Raw genomic sequence first — 18,237 nt, 5'->3', positions numbered from 1 at the left:
ATGGGGTTGTCTTGGCAAAGATATTTAAGTGGTTTGCCATTTCCTTCTCCAGGGGATAAAGGGAGGCAGAAGTTAAGTGACTTGTCCAGGTTACACAGGTAGTGTGTGTCTGAGGTCAGATTTGAATTTAGGTCTTCTTGACTCCACTTACCTCATTTATATAGCACCCAACTAAAAGCCAGACACTGGGCTTTTCGAATGTTATCTCATTTGATCCACACAATAACCCTGGGAGACAGGGGCTATTGTCATCCTCATTTTACAGTTGAAGGAACTGAGGCAGACAAATTAAGTGACTTGCCCACAGCCACTCAGCTACTAAATGTGTGAGACTAGATTTGAACTCGGGCATCAACTACCTGTCTCTTCTATCCTCTGAGATCACTGTTAGATCTAAATCAGTGATTCTGTGACATTCCAAGTGAGTGAAGTGGGATGAATATTATTAAAAAATGTGTTTGAAGAGTGACTGCTGGCCCTCAGGCTGTCCTGAGTGGAGTACCCCAGGTTTTTGGAGTTCTGTACATGGACTTGTATGAAGGTAAAAGCGTAGGGAGAACATGTTTCTTTTCTTTGTAAGAAGCTCTAATGAAGATTGATAGCTCTTCACCTGAAGCCCTAGACCGTTGCCTGGGGCACTGAGAAGTTAATTGGTTTTCCCAGGGTCATAAAACTATTACTGTTGGAAAGAATACTTAACCCAGTAAGTAAGTACTGGGCAGCTAGATAGTGCAGTGGATAGAGCACCAGTGCAGGAGTCAGGAGGAGCTGAGCTCAAATCTCACCTCAGACACTTGACACTCACTAGCTGTGTGACCTTGGGCAAGTCACTTAACTCCAGTTGCCTCATCCTGGGTCATCTCAAGTCATCCTGATGAATATCTGGTCACTGGATTCAGATGGCTCTGGAGGAGAAGTGAGGCTGGTGACGTGCGCAGCCCTCCCTCACTCAAAACAAAGTCAAGTGCAAGTCATATCATCATTTCTCTGATGACATGGTCTTCTTCAGCAACGAAGGACGAACACACTTACCCCAAGTCTTTCTTACATGCTGTCTATCCATCCATTACTGTACTCTACTATGCCAAGTGCTACTCCTCTTCACGGTTTTCATGGAATCGGAAATTTTCTCTCCTTAACCTGGTTTACAGGTCATTTGTTTTTGACAAGTCAAGGAGGGATAATTTAAGATTCAACAGATAATTGGTTTTGATATTCTTTTTTAATTTTTTTATTTCATTCTAAAATGTCTTTTTTTTTCTCCTGAAGTCATTGGGATCTGTTTGCTCCATTCAAATATTGAGGGAGTCTGTTAGTAGGGTCCAGGTACTGTCCTTCTAGTTGCTTTTCAGACATCTCCAACTGGATGTTCAATAAGCTATGTTAAACTCAGCATGTCCAAAACTGAACTTAATCCTCCAAAGCTCATATTTCATTTATTAATCTTTTGCCTCATTTCTTCCAGAGAATCTTGTAATCTTTGTATTTTTCTTTGTGGCTCTGATTATAGCTGTAGAGTTATTTTATTCTCCCAAGTGTACCCCTTGGGCATCTCTTGATCCATAATATTTCTTTATAATATCTGGTTACCTTCTTCTATTAATTAGCTCATGACTCAAAGCTCATTTCTTAATGTACCAGTTTATGCCAGGACCTGGCTTCATCCCCTCCCACATTTTTTAATAGTCAGTCAGTCAATAAGAATTTAGTAAGCAGCCACTGTGTGATAAGTGGTGGGGATAAGAACCATGAAAGATAGTCTCTGTCTCAAGAAACTCACAATCTACTGGGGAAAACAGCAAGTACACAAATATGAACAAATACACTAAGTACTAGAATTCAAAGGAATTAAAAAAAGGCTTCGTGTAGAAGACAGAATTTTAGTTGAGATTTGAAGGAAGTCGCAGGAGATGAAGAGAGAGAACATTCCAGGCATAGAGGAAAACAAGAGAAAATTTCTGGAGCCTAGATAGAGATGGAGTGTCTTGTTCAAGATAACAAGGAGGCCGGTGTCACTGGATCAAAGAATATATAAGGAGTGTAAAGTTGAAGAAGACTAGAAAGGTTTTGAAAGATTTTAAATATGTCAACCTAAAAGTTTGGTTAAAAGGGGCAAACCAGCTACGTGATATATAAATTCAAATTGTTTTATTCCCGTAAAGCTAGCAGATACATGATCATGGATCCAAAAGAAATATTCTGGCTGCCTGATAAAAGAATAACCAGTCTTAAATACATTTTAGAACAATCCCGACTCAGGATGTCTGTGTCCCTCAGATTTATGATCTCCATACGTGTTTAACCAGAACATGAGAAAGGAAGTTTCTTGATTGAATAAGTCGTAAATACAATAAGACAAGACAATTGACAAAGTATCAGTTGAAATTATGTTCTCAGGATATCTGTGTTTCCTCCATGTAGTATATGTCCACAGGATATTATTCAAGTCAATATCTGGTTGCCAGTATCCTGTCCTTAATGGTCACAAACAGGAAGAATGCTCCTGGTCAGCCTCATCTGGTCCTATAGTTGCCTAGAGGTCATTTTTATTTCACTCAGAAAGCATATCTGGTTGATTATTTCAGACTTTGGCCCTTATTGGGGTTCAAATGACTTAAGGGATCATCAGATACTAAACAGAAGGTTTTATATTTTGATCCTGAGAGTGATAGGGCACCACTGGAGATTGTCAAGTCGGGGAGGTGACATGTTCACACTTGCATTTTAGGTACATCACTTTGGAAGCTGAATAGAGGACAGACTGAAGTAGGCAAAGATTTGTGGCAAGCATAGCAATTGCTGAGCTATTTAAATAGTACAGATGTGAGGTGACAAGAGCCTGATCAAAGTGGTGGCAATAGATGCCCAGATGAAATCAATAGGCCTTAGCTACAGATTGGAAAGAGGAAAGGTGAGAGATAGTCAGTTCAGGATGTTGCTTAGTTTGCAAGTCTGGGTGATTGGGAGGGCAGTAATAGAGAAGTTGGGAAGTGGGGAGAATTTAGGAGGAAGAATAATTAGTTCAGTTTTGGACATGTTGAATTTAAGATGTCTTCTTAGACATCTAGTTGGAGATGTCTGAAAGGCAATTGCAGATGTGATAGTGGAGGTGTGCAGAGTGGTTAGGGCAGGATAGGTAAATTTGAGAATCATCAGGGGCAGCTAGGTGGTATGGGGGATAGAGCACCCAGCCTTGGAGTCAGGAGGATCTGAGTTCAAATCTAGCCTTAGACAGTTACTAACTGTGTGACTTTGGACAAGTCACTTAACCCCAATTGCCTCGAAAGAACAAAAGAAAGGAAAAGAAAAAGGAAAGAGAATCACTAGCATACACCAAGATCACCAAGTGAAATAGTATAGAAGAAGAGCAGAGGGCCCAGAACAGAAAAATCTTGTGGGATACTTACTGTTAGAGAACTTAATGTGAATGAAGAGCCACCAAAGGAAACTGGCAGGAGAACGAATAGAGAATGGTGTCCCAAAAAGCTACTGACTGGAAAATATAAAGGAGATGAGGGTAATGAAAGCTCAAAGGCTATAGAGTTACCAAGAAGAAAAAAGATTGAGAAAAGACCATTGGATTTTGAAATTAGAAAATCACTGGTAAATTTGGAGACAGTGGTTTTGGTGCAGCCATGAGGTCAAGCTTGATTGTAAGGGGTTAAGAAGAGAATGAGAAAAGAGAAAGTGGAGTATCTGTTGTAGATGGCCTTCTCCAGGAGTTTAGCCACAAAGGGCAGAAGAGATCTAGAATGATAATGGGAGGGGTTGTTCTTTGTCTTTCATTCTTAAAGAAGACCATGAGCTCAGGAAAGTAATGGCATGACTTGCAAGTAAATTGGATTTAAGTGAGGGAGAACTGTGCAAAGGCACTAGCCTCACTTTCACTCTGGAGCCATCTGGGTCCAATGGCAATCAGGATGATTGGAGATGGCCAAGGAGGCAATAGGGGACCTTGATCTTTTTAAGTTAAAGTCTTTCCCGGGTCTCAGTTAGACTGAGGTAACACCCCTTCAGTGATTAGGCAAGAAATGAGGCGAAGAATGCATTCTATTACCTAGTAAAAAAAAACACAAAACAGTCTGGGAGGGGAAGACCCTCATGGTTTCTGGCCAAAAGTGAAGCAATTCTTATTTACACTCACTCTGAGCCAGTCAGGGCCCAATCAGTGACCAAGTAGGGCTTGGCTTGGGACCTATTGTTGACCAATCAAGGAAAGCCAGAGTGATTTGGATTTAAGGCATGGTCTTTAAGAAAGAAATCCAGCCAGTAAACCCCAAGATATCTTGTGAGGTTTCAAGGCGATCAAAATTTATTTGGACACAGCACCTGCAGGTAAGGATGTGCTACCCTTTGTGGACAGAGAGAGAGGAGGGAAGTGAAGGAAGTGAAGGAAGAAAGTGAAGGAAGGAAGGAAAGAAGGAAGGAAGGAGTTAGCTGAGATGGAAGGATCAAATGAGGTGGGTTTTTGTGGTTTTTGAGAATGGGGAACATGTTAATAAGAAGTAGAAAAGAAATTAGTAGATAGGAAAAGACTGAAGATCAGTGAGAGATTGAGAATGATAGTGGGTAGTGGATTGGCACCACTTGGGCAGGTAGAGGGATTGGCTTTGGCAAGGAGTAAGGTCACCTTTCCTGTTAGACAGGGGTAAAGGAGGAGATAGAATACAAAGCCCTATTTGGTCCTGCCCTCAGTTACTTCGGCTGTTACCATTGCTTTCCTCCTTTGGTGCTCTGTGCTCCAGGTGTCAGGCCTCCTGGATTGTCTAGGTTCAAAGTGTGAAAGTGTCCAAGGACCTCTGGAGCATCTCAAGTGAGATTGTCATAGATTTTGGCTTCCCTAGGATTTCTTGGTCGCAGCACCGATGGAACCAAATCCTTTCTCAAGGTTTCTAACCCTCCCTCTCCCTATTTGAGAACCTTGGGCTTTCTGCCTCCTGGCACAGAGTCCTACAGGCTTCCAGGCCACCTGAAACATCTCAGGTCAGTGCTGCAATCTTGATGCTTCCTGGAACCTCATACTCAGTGGAGTGCTATAGGTTTCTGAGCCCCCTGGAATTTCTCTGTCTGCTAATTTGGGGCCGCCTATTCTCCAGGTAAGGAGCACTCCAGGACTCAGCTACCCCTGAAGTGTCTCTGAACCATATGCTGATAGGCTTCCAATTTATATATGTGTGCTCACATTGGCTTCCCCTGGTAGAGGGCTCCTATAAGCTTGTTCAGTTGTTTCAGTCATATCCGATGCTTTGTGGCTCCATTTGGGGTTTTCTTGGCAAAGATACTGCAGTGGTTTGCTATTTCCTACTCCAGCTCATTTTACAGATGAGGAAACTAAGGCAAACAGGGTTAAGGGACTTTGTCCAGGGTCACACAGATCTGAACTCAGGAAAATGAGTCTTCCTGACTCCAGACCCAGCACTCTATCCACCATATCACCTAGCTGCCCCTTTTTTGGAAGTCTTAGACAGACAAAGGTACTTAGTGTAATGTCACTTTGGATTTCTTGGTTAGGTACTGTTTTTTTTATTTTTGCTGAAGTACTTGTGGTAGAGCTGTGTCTTATGACTGACATCAGAGCTTGGAGCAATGGAATATCCTTTGGAATGGAAAGGAGAACATTGACCTAAAGGCAACTTTAGCTTATTCTGTGTCTGTCTATTTGGAAAAGTAATTGAATTATTTCATTTTTTCTTTTCACACTTGGCACCTTTATTCTTCTGCCTTTTTGGGTAGTGTCTGCCATTTTCTCTTTCTTAGGGTGTGAGGTACAGCCTTCATTTCTTCTAAAAGGATGTGATCTGTACTTTTGGAAGACATAGTTGGCATTAATATTCCCTCTGGCATATTATGTTGATCAACAAAGTTTTACTGGGCATGAACTATGTGCAAACCTGTGGTAGGTTTTGTATGGGTTAATAATTAAACTTTGCCAGCAATAAAATGGGAAGACTCCACCCAGCCAATAAACTTGGGGGGTTTTGAAGTGTAAAGTATTGTTCATGTGTGTTATTTTCAGAAGTCTACAGAATGCAGATAACCAGGCTTTTCTTATTGCGACAAGTTAGTCAAAGTCTCTTGAGATGCTTCCTTGAACTCAAAGATAATGATGGCCATTTGACCAAAGAAGAAAGATTAGCTCTGAGATCTCTTCTTTGTCAATTTAAATTTCTTCTATTTTCTCTGCCACTCATTCCTGAGACTTGGGTTCAAGATGAGGTAGACAGTCTAGTGATTAAATAATAAAATAGATTAATATCCTCTGTTATTCTGTAGAAGACAATAACCCTCTTCTATATTCTACTGATATGGTAGATGATTTTTTTTCAAGTGAAGAAAGCTTCATGTAGATAACACAGAATGTTATGATTTGTTTTTTTTCTTTTTTCTTGTTTTTTTTTTCCTGCTTCAGACCTGTGGCTTCATTGGTGTAAGGGGTATCCATGATGAAACTCCTACTACTGGTGAAGTTGGCCAATCATTCTGAAATGATTAGACTTAGAAATTTGTTCCGTGGAGAAATGAAATTGATTTGTCCAGGGTCACACAGAAGTATCAGAATTGAGACTTGAACCCAAATTCTTGGCTTTGAGGCCAGCCCTCTATCCATTCTGCCTCTATACTAAGATATTTAATTGTCATCATGAAATAATGTGATTTCAGGCAGAGCAACACAGGTCAAGCTAGTAGAATGGATAGGACTAGTCAGGAGACCTATATCTTATTTCTCTGTTGTTATTTCTCTGTTGTCAGTCATGAGAAACTCTCTGTAACCTAATTTGGGGTTTTCTTGACCAAGACTAGAGTGATTTTCCATTTCCTTCTCCAGCGGATTAAGGCAAACAGGTTAAGTGGCTTGTCCAGGGTTACACAGTTATTAAGTGTCTGAGGCCATATTTGAACTCGGGTCTTCCTGACTCCAAGCCCACTGCTCTATCCACAGAACCATCTAGCTGCCTTCATCTTTATTTCTAGTTTTGCTTTTACACTGACTCTGTGACCTTTTGTTAGTCACTTCATTTTGGGGGGACTCAGTTTTCTCATCTAAAAAGTAAAGGAGGGGTACAAGTTGTCCTGTCTATGATTCGCATGGTTAATGAAAAACCATGTTTCAGTGAAAGGAGTACATTTATATTTGACCACATTGAGACCTCATAACTAAAACAGAATATTTCCTCTGATTTTGACCTTCTCATAAATCATGTTCTCTGTTTTTTTAAGGCGTTTTCTTTAGCTCTTGGCTACATTTGGAAAATTTGATCAAAGGTGGTCTTTTTTTTAGGCAGTACATTATTACACTTTAATAACTCTGCTTGGTTTTTCACACATAATTTTTAAATTGATGTCAATCTTTGTTGGTCTTTAAGTAGGAAATGGATGTGAGCCTTAATGAGGTTTTTCCAAAAATGCTTTGCAATTGCTAATACATTCCTTAAAATTGGAGTTGTTTCTCCAATACAAATCTTAAATAATAAGTTGTTTCTGTGGATCAGAGCTTCCAAGAAATTCAATTTACCTTTGCAGTTTTTAACTTGATTAACTTTTCTATTCAAATCTCTTCAGATTGCTTTTATCAATACAATGTATATAATAAAAGGTGAGGAAATGTTCTGTAGTAATCTGCCTGGCCAGATGAGTCATGACAATGCTAAGTTTCTTCCTGTAACTCTGCCTTCCCTAATCATATGTAAGTGTTGTTATACTGTCTGCCCTCCACTTATCTAAAATGCTTAGATCAATTAGAGGTTTTCTAAAAACTGCTTCTGCTGCGAATGAATGACAAATATTAACCAGACAGACATAGGAGGAGCCAAAGATTCTTTATTCCTCTTGATGATTTCCTCTTCACAAATTCCAGAGTTTGGCTTACTAAATACCTATCGATGAATTGATTGGAATTGTAGCATATCAGTTTGTAGTTATCAATCAGCCCCAAATCAACAAGCATTTATTAAGCACTTAGTCTGTTCCAGGCATTGGACTAAGCAATGGAGATGCAAAAACAAAACCTTTGTTCAATCTGTATCTAACTGAATATGCAAATCCATTTTTCCTTTGAGCCTCCTATTCCTTCCTTTATAGAGGGCTCAGAAATTTGCATTTTTTCAATCAGCTGCTATGCTTGGTTTCCAGGAAACATCACTTCTCTCCCAGGATAATCTGATCACCTGAAATCTTATCACTATGCAGATTGACTCCGTCTTTGGTACTTAGCTATATCTCAACTTCCTCAGTTGCCTTTCGCCTTTGTTTGGAGGGCTGGAGCAAGAAACTTCTTTGAAAGCCTTCCTTTATATAGGGCATTTGTTTTTCAGTCATTTCAGTCATGTCTGACTCTTCATTTGAGGTTTTCTTGGAAAAGTTACTGGAGTGGTTTGCCATTTCCTTCTCCAACTCACTTTGCAAATGAGGAAACTGAGGCAAACAGGGTTAAATGACTTGCCCAGGGTCACAGAGCTAGTAAGTTTCTGAGACCAGATTCGAACTCCAGACTTGGCAAAACCCCTTAACTGTCCTTATCATCATCACAGGGCTAGAGTAAAACTAATATAATTGTCTACTTTGACTGTGTCACCTTATCACCATTTCCCAGGAAGCTCATTATTGGGAAAAATTCATTATCCTGTAAGATCTCATCTGCCTCAGTACTAGTCCACCTCATCCCTAACCTGGGGTCCCTCTGATTGAAGCGTGGAGCCATTAATTCTATAACCTCTCTTTAAGCCAGGATTTCAGCTCAGAGCTTCATTTCTTACCTGGCTGCACAGCTCTGGGATATCCCGACTTCTCCACCATTTATGTCAGGTACCTACCCCAACCCTTTTCAGTTTCCTTTTGTATTGTCTTCAACATTAGATTGTAAATTTCTTGAGGTCCCCGATTGTCTTGTGCCTAGCAAATGGTAGGCACTTAATAAATGTTGACTATCTCCACTGTTACCAAGGGAGCAGGCATTTCTACTGACAATGACTCCAAGTCATTAGAAACAGTCCCTGTCCTCAAACTTTGTCCACTTGGTTAAAAAGAAGAGACAAAGAGAAGGTGGGGTTTGTAAAGACTGATTGAAAGTGAGATGCCAGTAGTGGTTGACAGTAGGCAGGGCAGGAATGTTAAGAATGCCCTATTCCAAAGGCCATTCATCAGGGACACTCCTCACTGGTGGAGAGTAGTGCCCCAAGCCCACAAGAGAGTAGGGTGCTCAGACTTGGCAAGAACCTTAGGAGAGATTTGCTTTCAGGACTTTCTTAAGACACCCTCTTTGGGTTCTATGATGTCTTCAGCAACTTTTGGCTTCCACCTAGGAGAGAGAAGATGAAAGGTATCATTTCCACTTGGGTTGCTGAAGAAAGAGTCTAGGAAGAAGCCACCATTGGAGAAACAAGCAGTCTCCTTCATGTCCGTATCTCTAGTTCACTACACTAGAGAACTGAGGCAACTTCCTCTTGGTTGAGATCTGGGACTGTCTCTTGATTGAGCTGTTATCTAGTTCCCAAAGGGGGAGAGCTCCTTCACTCTGTATTCTCTGGTTCATATTGCATTTATACTTTCTCTGATTTCTCTTCTACTATTGACTCGGGTAAATGGGTTTCTTTGCTACCCGCTGTGTGTTCATTTTAGAACTGGTATCTGGTGGGGAATCAAGCCTTATATATAAAGTCTGGGATCCTGCTTCCCCTATTTAAGAAACAGCAATTAGAAGTTTAGCTTGAACCTGAAAACTACACCCGTTAGACTCACAATAATTTAAGGGAGCAGATATAATTCTAGCCTGTTAGCCCTGTATATGAGGAGAGCAGAGTAGACAAGCTTCAGGCCCTAACCTTCTGCTTTCCCTGCTGGCAAGAAGTAGTGTCACTTGGACAAGGGTGAGGGTAGAGGAGGCTAGAGGTGTCTGTTTTATCTCCCTTCAAGCCACATGATTACCCCCCCCCCCCCCCATCCTACTTGTGGGGGAAAGCCTCAGTACATAAAAAAGTTCCTTCAAAGAGACCAAGACTAGACATTTTTCCAGTGAAAGTGCCCAATGTGGCAGTCTCAGAACCTTTTCTTCTAGTCTCAGACATAGTTTTGAAATGGTACTTGCAAGCAGGGAAGACAAAGACCCTTGTCTCAAGTTTTCTCCTACTGAAATTCAACTCCATGAATGGGTAGTGTGAAATTCTGGAAAATGCATGGGAGGGGAGGAAAGTAATCCTTCCATTGTGAGGGATAATGGTCCAAGGGGTAGAGTGCTCACCAGGTGATGACTCGTAATCATAAAGGGCTCATAAACTTTCTAGATATAAAGTGTTATTGTGGAATGAGTGGCAAGATAACAGTGGAAAGTATCCTGGGTCTAGAGACAGGACATGGGCTCAAACCCTAACTATACCATCTTCTACTTAGTATGACCTTGGGCTAGTCACCTAACCTCTGTGAGCTCTAATTTCCTTATCTGTCAAATTGAAGGGTTTGAGTTTTAGGACCTCCGGGGTCCCTCCCTCTCTACTCTACATCTATAAGTTCATGAACCTATGAGCTAGACTTGGAGTGCAGCAATGAAATGGTATACTCATAAATGCAGGAAACACATTTGTCAGGGTATTCATCCAAATAATTTTTTTAAAGGAGAATATTTATTTGGGACATTTTTATTCATCAAGCTAAAGAAACTAAAACTTGATTAAAATACTTCTGCTTAATATAACAATTCATACTTTAAATGGCTTGTCGTGAGAATAAATTAAAAACACAAGGGCACGTTAGAGAGGAGATCTGGCCTAAGTATATCTGAGTATACTGTTAGAAGTCCCAAAAGCTGGTCCTAGGAGAACCTGGTTAATAAACTTTCCTTATGGCTGTAGGGTATAATGTCTGAAAGGTTAGAAAGTTGACCCTGGGTGCTAATTGAGTTTTCCTTCTTGCTGCAGAGCAGAAGAGAGTAGAACAGAGAGATGGTTTCAGAACATATATAGACAGCACAAGCCTCCAGACACATGAAGTCCATGACGCCAGTAAGATAAATGCCCCAAACATGGCACCTGGCAGCTTCCTTAGTCAGTTACTTCTGGCTTGAGTGGGAGCAGTAAATGCAAAGAGTAAGGAGGGCTCAAGACTGATGCCTGGTTGTGGGAGGAGCTTAAACCTTTAGAGAGATAATGTTTTTTTCTTTTTTTTCAAAAATATTATTTATTTTAAACATTCTTTTTGAATTTTGAGTTCCAAATTCTCTCTCCCTCTTATCTCTCTCCCATCTACCCACTGAGGAAGCAGCAAAATTAGATCAATTATACATATGAACATGCAAAACATTTCCATAGCCACAGTATAGAAGGAAGGGAGGAGGGAGGGAGGGAAGGAAGGAGAGAAGAAAGGAAGGAAGATTACATACTTCAATTTGCACTCAGAGTTCATCAGTTCTCTCTCTGGTAATAGATAGCATTTTCCATCATGAATCCTTTGAAGTTGTCTTAGATCATTGTATCACTCAGAGTAACCAAATCTTTCCTAGTTGATCATCATTACAACATCGTTGTTCCTATGATTTCTCAGTTCTTCTCACTTCACTTTGCATCAGTTCAAATAGATATCATTTTTTTCTGAACCCACTGCCCGCATCATTTCTTTTTTTGTGTGAATCTTTTTTTAAATTTTAAATTGTTTTATTTGTTTTCAGTTTCCTACAATCACTTCCATATATCTTAGATTTTTTTCCTCTTCCTCCCCCTCCTTCCCCCCTCCTTCTCCACTCCTTCCCTGAGATGGCAAGCAATCTTATTTAGGTTCTATACGTACCTTCCTATTAAATACATTTTCACCTTAGTCATGTTGCATAGAAGAATTAAAATGAATGGGAGAAACCATAAAACAAAACAAAACATAACGCAAGAGAAAATGATCTGTTTCATTCTGCACTCCAATTCCATAGTTCTTTCTCTGGATATGGAAGGCGTTTTGCCTCGAGTCCATTGGGAAATTTTTTAGGTCCTTGCATTGCTGTGAAGCACTAAGTCTACCAGAAAAATTCCTCACATACTATGGTTGTTGATGTGTACAATGTTCTCCTGGTTCTGCTCCTTTCACTCAGCATCAGTTCATATAAGTCCTTCTAGGCCTCTCTGAAGTCTTCCTGTTCATCATTTCTTATAGCACAATAGTATTCCATTACATTCATATACCACCTAACTGATGGGCATCCCCTTGATTTTCAGTTTTTAGCCACCACAAAGGGAGCTGCTATTTTTGCACATGTGAGACCCTTTCCCATTTTTATGATCTCTTTGTGATACAGTCCTAGAAGCGATATGACTGAGTCGAAGGGTATGTACATTTCTGTAGTCTTTTGGGCATAGTTCCAAACCGCTCTCCAGAATGGTTGGATCAGCTCACAGCTCCATCAATAATGAAGTAGTGCACATCATTTCTAATAGCACAATAGTACTCCATTACACTCATGCTACAAATTGTTCAGCCACTTCCCAGTTGATGAGCATTAATTTCCGATTCTTTGTCACCACATAAGAGCAGCTATATTTTTGTACGGATAGGTCTTTTTCCTTTTTCTTTGATCTCTTTGGGCTACTTTGTTCAGTCAAAGGATATGTAAAGTTTGATAGCCCTTTGGGCATACTTCCAAATTATTCTACAGAATGGTTGGGCCAGTTCACCAACAGTTTGTTAGTGTCCTTATTTTTCCTCATTCCGTCCCCCCAGCATTTGTCATATCTGATAGATGTGAGGTGGTATCTCAGTTCTTTTAATTTGCAGTTTAATTTAAACTGCCAGTTTTTGGAGAAGAAATCAAAGTTATATATAGCCATATGAAAAAAAATGCTCTAAATCACTTGATTAGAGAAACACAAGGTAGAACAACTCAAGTATCATTTCACACCTATCTGATCAGCTAAAATGATAGAATAGGGAAATAACAAACCTTGGAGAGGATTTAGAAAAACTGTATACCCTTTGACCAGCAATACCACTATTAGGTCTGTCTCCCAAGATGATTAGGGAAAAAGGAGAAGAACCTATATATTCTAAAATATTTATAGCAGGTCTCTGTGGTGGTGAAGAACTGGAAATTGAGAGGATGCCCATCAGTTGGGAAGTGGCTGAATAAGTATTGGCATATGATTGTGATGGAGCACTACTGTGCTATATGAAATGATAATCAGGTTGATTATTATTAGAAAAACATGGAAGGATTTGCATGAAATAATGAAGAGCAAAATGAATAGAACTGAGAGAACATTGTATACAGTAACTGCAGTATTAGTTTGAATGTGAATCACCAAGCTATTCTGAGTTATATGAATATTCAAATCAACTACAAAGGACTTCTGAAGGAGGATGCTATTTGCCTCCAGAGAAAGAACTGATATATGGAAGTATGTAAATAATGTCTGTGTCAAATGTTGGTCTTCTCTAGTCTGGGGTTGGGAGGGAGCAAGGAAAACAGCTTAGCACTAAAAATATAACCAGAAAAAAATAAATATTAAAAATTAGTAAAAATAAAACTACCTGTTTGTATCCTTTGACCATTTATTAATTGGGGAATGACTCTTATTTTTATAAATTTGAATCAATATGAGAAATGAGGCCTTTATCAGAGAAATTTGCTGTAAACTTTATTGATATCACTCCATTGTTTTTGGTTTGTTTTTCAGTCTAATTGTGTTGTTTAATTGTGATCCCATTTGGAATTTTCTTGTCAAAGATACTGGAGTGTTTTGCCATTTCGTTCTCGATCTTATTTTTACAACTGAGGAAACTGAGGCAAATAGGATTAAGTGACTTACCCAGGTTTACACCACTAGTGAGGCCAAATTTGAACTCAGGAAACTGAGTCTTCCTGACTCCAGGCCCACTGTACCACCTACATTATCTTGTAATCTAAATTATCTAGATTATCTGTTTTAATTAGATCTCTTTTTGCTTCTGCTTTATCTGAGATAATTACTTCAGCTGAAACATAATACTACACTTTAACTCTTTATTTTAACTTTGTGTATGTGTGTTTCTGTTTCAAGTGTGTCTTTTATAAACAGCATATTGTTGGAGTCTAGTTTCTAATCCATTCTGCTATCTACTTCTGTTTACGGGTGAGTTCATCCCATTCACATTCACAGTTATGATTACTGTGTATTTTCCTCCATCCCATTATCTTCTGTTTCTTCCCCCCCAAATCTTTTTTGCTTCTGACCACTGCCTTTCTTAATCTCTCTTTCCTTCTATCATCCTCCCCTACCCAATGCTTCTTATGCCCTTCCCCTCCTATTACCCTATTGAGAAAAGTAGATTCTATACCCAGCCACACACACACATTTATTTATTTCTCCCCTCTTTGAATCAATTCCAGTGAGAGTAAGGTTCAAGCATTACCTGCACTACCACTCCCATTTCCCCTCCACTCTCTTTTTTTGCACACTTTTTTTATGTGAGAAAATTTTCACCATACTATGTCTCCCTTTTTTTTTCTCCCAGTACTTTCCACTTTCTCACCTTTTTTTTTTTGGAGATCATCCCATCATGATGGACTCATTCATGCCTCTGTCTACAAAGATTAACCATCCTAACAATGACATGTATCATCTTCCCATATAGCAGTGCAAACAGTTTAACTTTATTGAGTCTCTAATGATTTCTCTTTTGTATTTATCTTTTCAATGTATCTCTTGAGTATTGTGTTTGAATGTCAAATTTTCCATTCAACTCTGATCTCTTCATCAGGAACTCTTGAAAGTCCTTTATTTTATTAAATATCCATTTTTTTTTTCCCTGAAGGATTATACTTAATTTTGGTAATTGATTCTTGGTTTTAATCTTAACTCCTTTGCCTTCCAAAATATCCAAGCCCTCCACTACTTTAACATGGAAGTTACTAAATCTTGTGTGATCCTGACTGTATCTCCATGATATTCTTTCTGGTTGCTTGCGATATTTTCTCCTTGACTTAGGAGCTCTAGAATTTGGCTATAATATATTTTGGTAGTTCTCATTTTAAGATTTAAGATTTCTGTTTTACCCTCAAGCTAAAATATGGAGGCAATTTCCCTTTATAATATCTAAGCATTTTTTGATCATGGCTTTCAGGTAGTCCAATAATTCTAAAATTAGGTCTCCTTGATCTGTTTTCTAGGTCAGTTTTTCCAATGAAATATTTTACATGTTCTTCTATTTTTTCATTCTTTTGACTTTGTTTTATTGTTTCTTTCTTAATGTCTCATGATGTCACTAGGTTCCACTTGCCCAATAATAATGTTTAAGGAATTATTTTCTTCATTGAGCTTTTGTGCCTCTTTCTCCACTTGGCCAATTATGCTTTTTTTGGAGTTCTTTTCTTCAATGAGTTTTTTGTGGTACTTTTAACATTAAGCCAGTTCTGGGTTTTTTAAGGTATTATTTTCTTTAGATATTTTTAGTGTTTTCCTCCCCCCACCAAGTTATTAATTCTCTTTTCATAATTTTCTTACATTTCTCCCATTTCTTTTCTCAATTTTTCTTCTACCACTCATTTCTTTCTTTAACATTCCAGGAATTCTTGTTGGGTTTGGTTCCAATGAGTATTTTTCTTTGCTTGAGGCTTTGCTTATGGCTTTTTTCACATTGTTGTCTTCTGAGTTTTCTTCTTTGTCTTCCTGGCCACTGTATTAAGATTTTATGGTCAAATTCTTATTGTTTGCTCATTTTTCCTGCCTTTTTTTTTTTTTTTACTTTGAACCTCGTGTTAAAGTTATATTTTACCCACCTAGGGGTAGGGATGCACTGTCCCAGGCTTTTTTCCTGCTATTATTTTCAGAGCCAATTCAGGGAGTCAATGTTTCCAGGTGGTGTGATCTTGGGAGAAGTGTGAAGTTACTGCTTTCCATATCTGTCCTTTGATCTTTGCTCAGGAAGGGCCGCTGTCCCCACAGCAAGCACTTAGCACTCTTGTTGACCTTGGAACTGGGACTAAGTCATCTTCTCTCCTACAGCCACAAGTGCTAGCATTCCTGTCTGCCTTGTAACTGCCACCAAGGTCTCTGCTCCCTTGGGACTGATCAAAGTGCTCATCTCCACACTGGCCCTACAACCCAGAACTGCTTATGGGCAATGAAGTTAGCAGTCAGTGCCACCAAGTACCAACAAAACGTCCACTGTCATCTCTTTCTGACCAGAAGAGTCCCCTGTAATCTCTTTCTGAGGAGGTGTTGAACTCTTTTACTTTCCTTGGGCTAAGGACTCCCTGACCATGCTGCTGATTCTGTCATAGCCACCACCAAGGTTCCCTTCTGGTGATGCTGCTGAATTCCAGGTTCGCTCCCCTCCAATGACATGAACCTCTCCTGCAGACCTCCTAAGTTGTCATAGGCTGGAAAAATATGTCACCCCAACATTTTGTTGGCTCTGCCACTCAAAATTTTATTTGAGGAATTATTTTGAAGTTGTTGGGAGAGTTCGGCTATGTGACTGCTGGTATTCCATCATCTTGATTGTACTTTTCCAGCCCTTTTCTATGACTGGATAATTAAGAACTGAATTTCGGTGAGTAGGTATGTAGGAGCTGAATGACCTCCTCCCTTCATCCCCACCCATCCATACATATGCTTCAGGGATCTTGGCAAGAAGTCCAGGAACTGAATTTTGGGGGTGTGGCTACTTGTCCTGGAATTGAGAGAAACAAAAGGAAGCAGGATGTAATGACAAAATAAGATCATGTGTTCAGTCTTTTGAGGAAAGTCCATTGGACAGTAGCTGTAGGGTATTAAGTCACCTTGAGGAGACAGATATATTATATCAGTCTTTTCATTATAGATCCTTGTTCTAGTCTCACCTTGCAACTAATTGCTACTCATCAGTGTCAGTGAACTTTGCAGGGACTCACTATGCTATATTATATGCATAAAATAAAATCAGAAAATCCCAAATGTATAGGAACATCTCATCCTGGCCCTTAAAATAACTCATATCATAAAGCAAATACCTAGAATCAATTTTGCATTTCTTGTGAGTGTATTTGTTACAGATCTATATGGAGGAAGGAATCAGCACCTCAAGGGAGAGATTTAGTGTGAATTATTGCAAAAGAAACCACAAGTAGAGGTTTATTTGGGGGGTCATTTTTAAAAGAAAAACAAAAACCAGAGTGCTGGAAAGATGACATTAAGACTAGAATAAATTGTGGGTTCATCTGTCCTTGTGAATGCCTTACCACATAGCCACCCACAAGTATTCTCAGGACCTCAGATAGCTTTAGGCTGCTGTAGGTACTTAGCCACCATACTTTTATCTTCCCGAATGTTTGAGAGGTTCAGGACCCCAAAAAGCTACTTGGAATAATAACACTAGTCACAATCGACAGACATTTGTAGAACATTTTAATATTTACAAAAATGCATTATCTCATTTGATCCTTATACCAATGCTGTGAGATAAATGCTGTTGGAACTTACTGTTCCTTGAACACGGCATTCTGTCTCCCATTTAATTTCTTCCTTTTTGAATATTTGATTTCCTTCAAAACTCAGCTCCAGTGCTATCTTCTGCATGAAGTCCTTCCTGAGATCCCCAGCGACTAGTATCCAGTCTTCCCCAGCCACCTTTTATTTATTTTGTATGTGTATTTGCAAGTATAATTTAAAAAAATTATATTTAATTATACTTAATTTGGAGGGAGAGGTCAATACCACCCATCTAATTTTTGCCTTTATATATTAACTAGAATTATTATTAATATTAATTAATTAATAACAATATTAGAATATATTAATCCTCATTTTACAGAAAAGGAAAATGAGATGGAGTGAAATTAAGGCACTTGCTCAGGTTCGCATAACTACTACGTGTTTCAGGAGATTCAAACCCAAGTCTTCTTGACTCCCAAGTCTACCACTCTGCATGCTCTTCCTCCTGAATCCTTGGAGAGACACACTTACATGTACACTCATGTGCCAGATCAGGGATCTGTTTAGGTATAGACAATAGAAGTGGAATGCCATAGTGCTGTGGAGCTGAAGCTGTCCCCAAAATGGGACATACAAAGAAGGGAAACATTTAATATCTGCCCTCATTTAAATATATTTCATGCCAATGTGAAAGAAATTATGGTAGGAGGGTGCTAGAAAGAAGTTGGGGTATTTTCTGAGGTGTTTGTGGTATGTCATCCTTTCTGACTGATCGTTAATTTCAGTTTGTAGTACTGGGAAGGGTCTGGATGAGGAAAGCTTATATAACTAAGCAAGTAAGATTTTATATCATACCCTGAATGAAGTTTTTGCCATT

General features: G+C 39.2%; 1 protein-coding gene and 1 pseudogene across 8 annotated transcripts in view; one reads left to right on the top strand and one right to left on the bottom strand.

Moving 5' to 3' along the window:
- Positions 1 to 18,237, top strand: part of CRACDL (CRACD like) — a 224,490-nt gene that overhangs the window by 139,403 nt on the left and 66,850 nt on the right. The window lies entirely within an intron of this gene.
- On the bottom strand, positions 7,384 to 8,698 carry LOC140503717 (low molecular weight phosphotyrosine protein phosphatase pseudogene; annotated as a pseudogene).

Source organism: Notamacropus eugenii, chromosome 5 (assembly GCF_028372415.1).
Source record: "Notamacropus eugenii isolate mMacEug1 chromosome 5, mMacEug1.pri_v2, whole genome shotgun sequence".
In the NCBI taxonomy this organism is placed as follows: domain Eukaryota; kingdom Metazoa; phylum Chordata; class Mammalia; order Diprotodontia; family Macropodidae; genus Notamacropus; species Notamacropus eugenii.
This window is presented reverse-complemented; position numbering and strand designations above follow the sequence as displayed.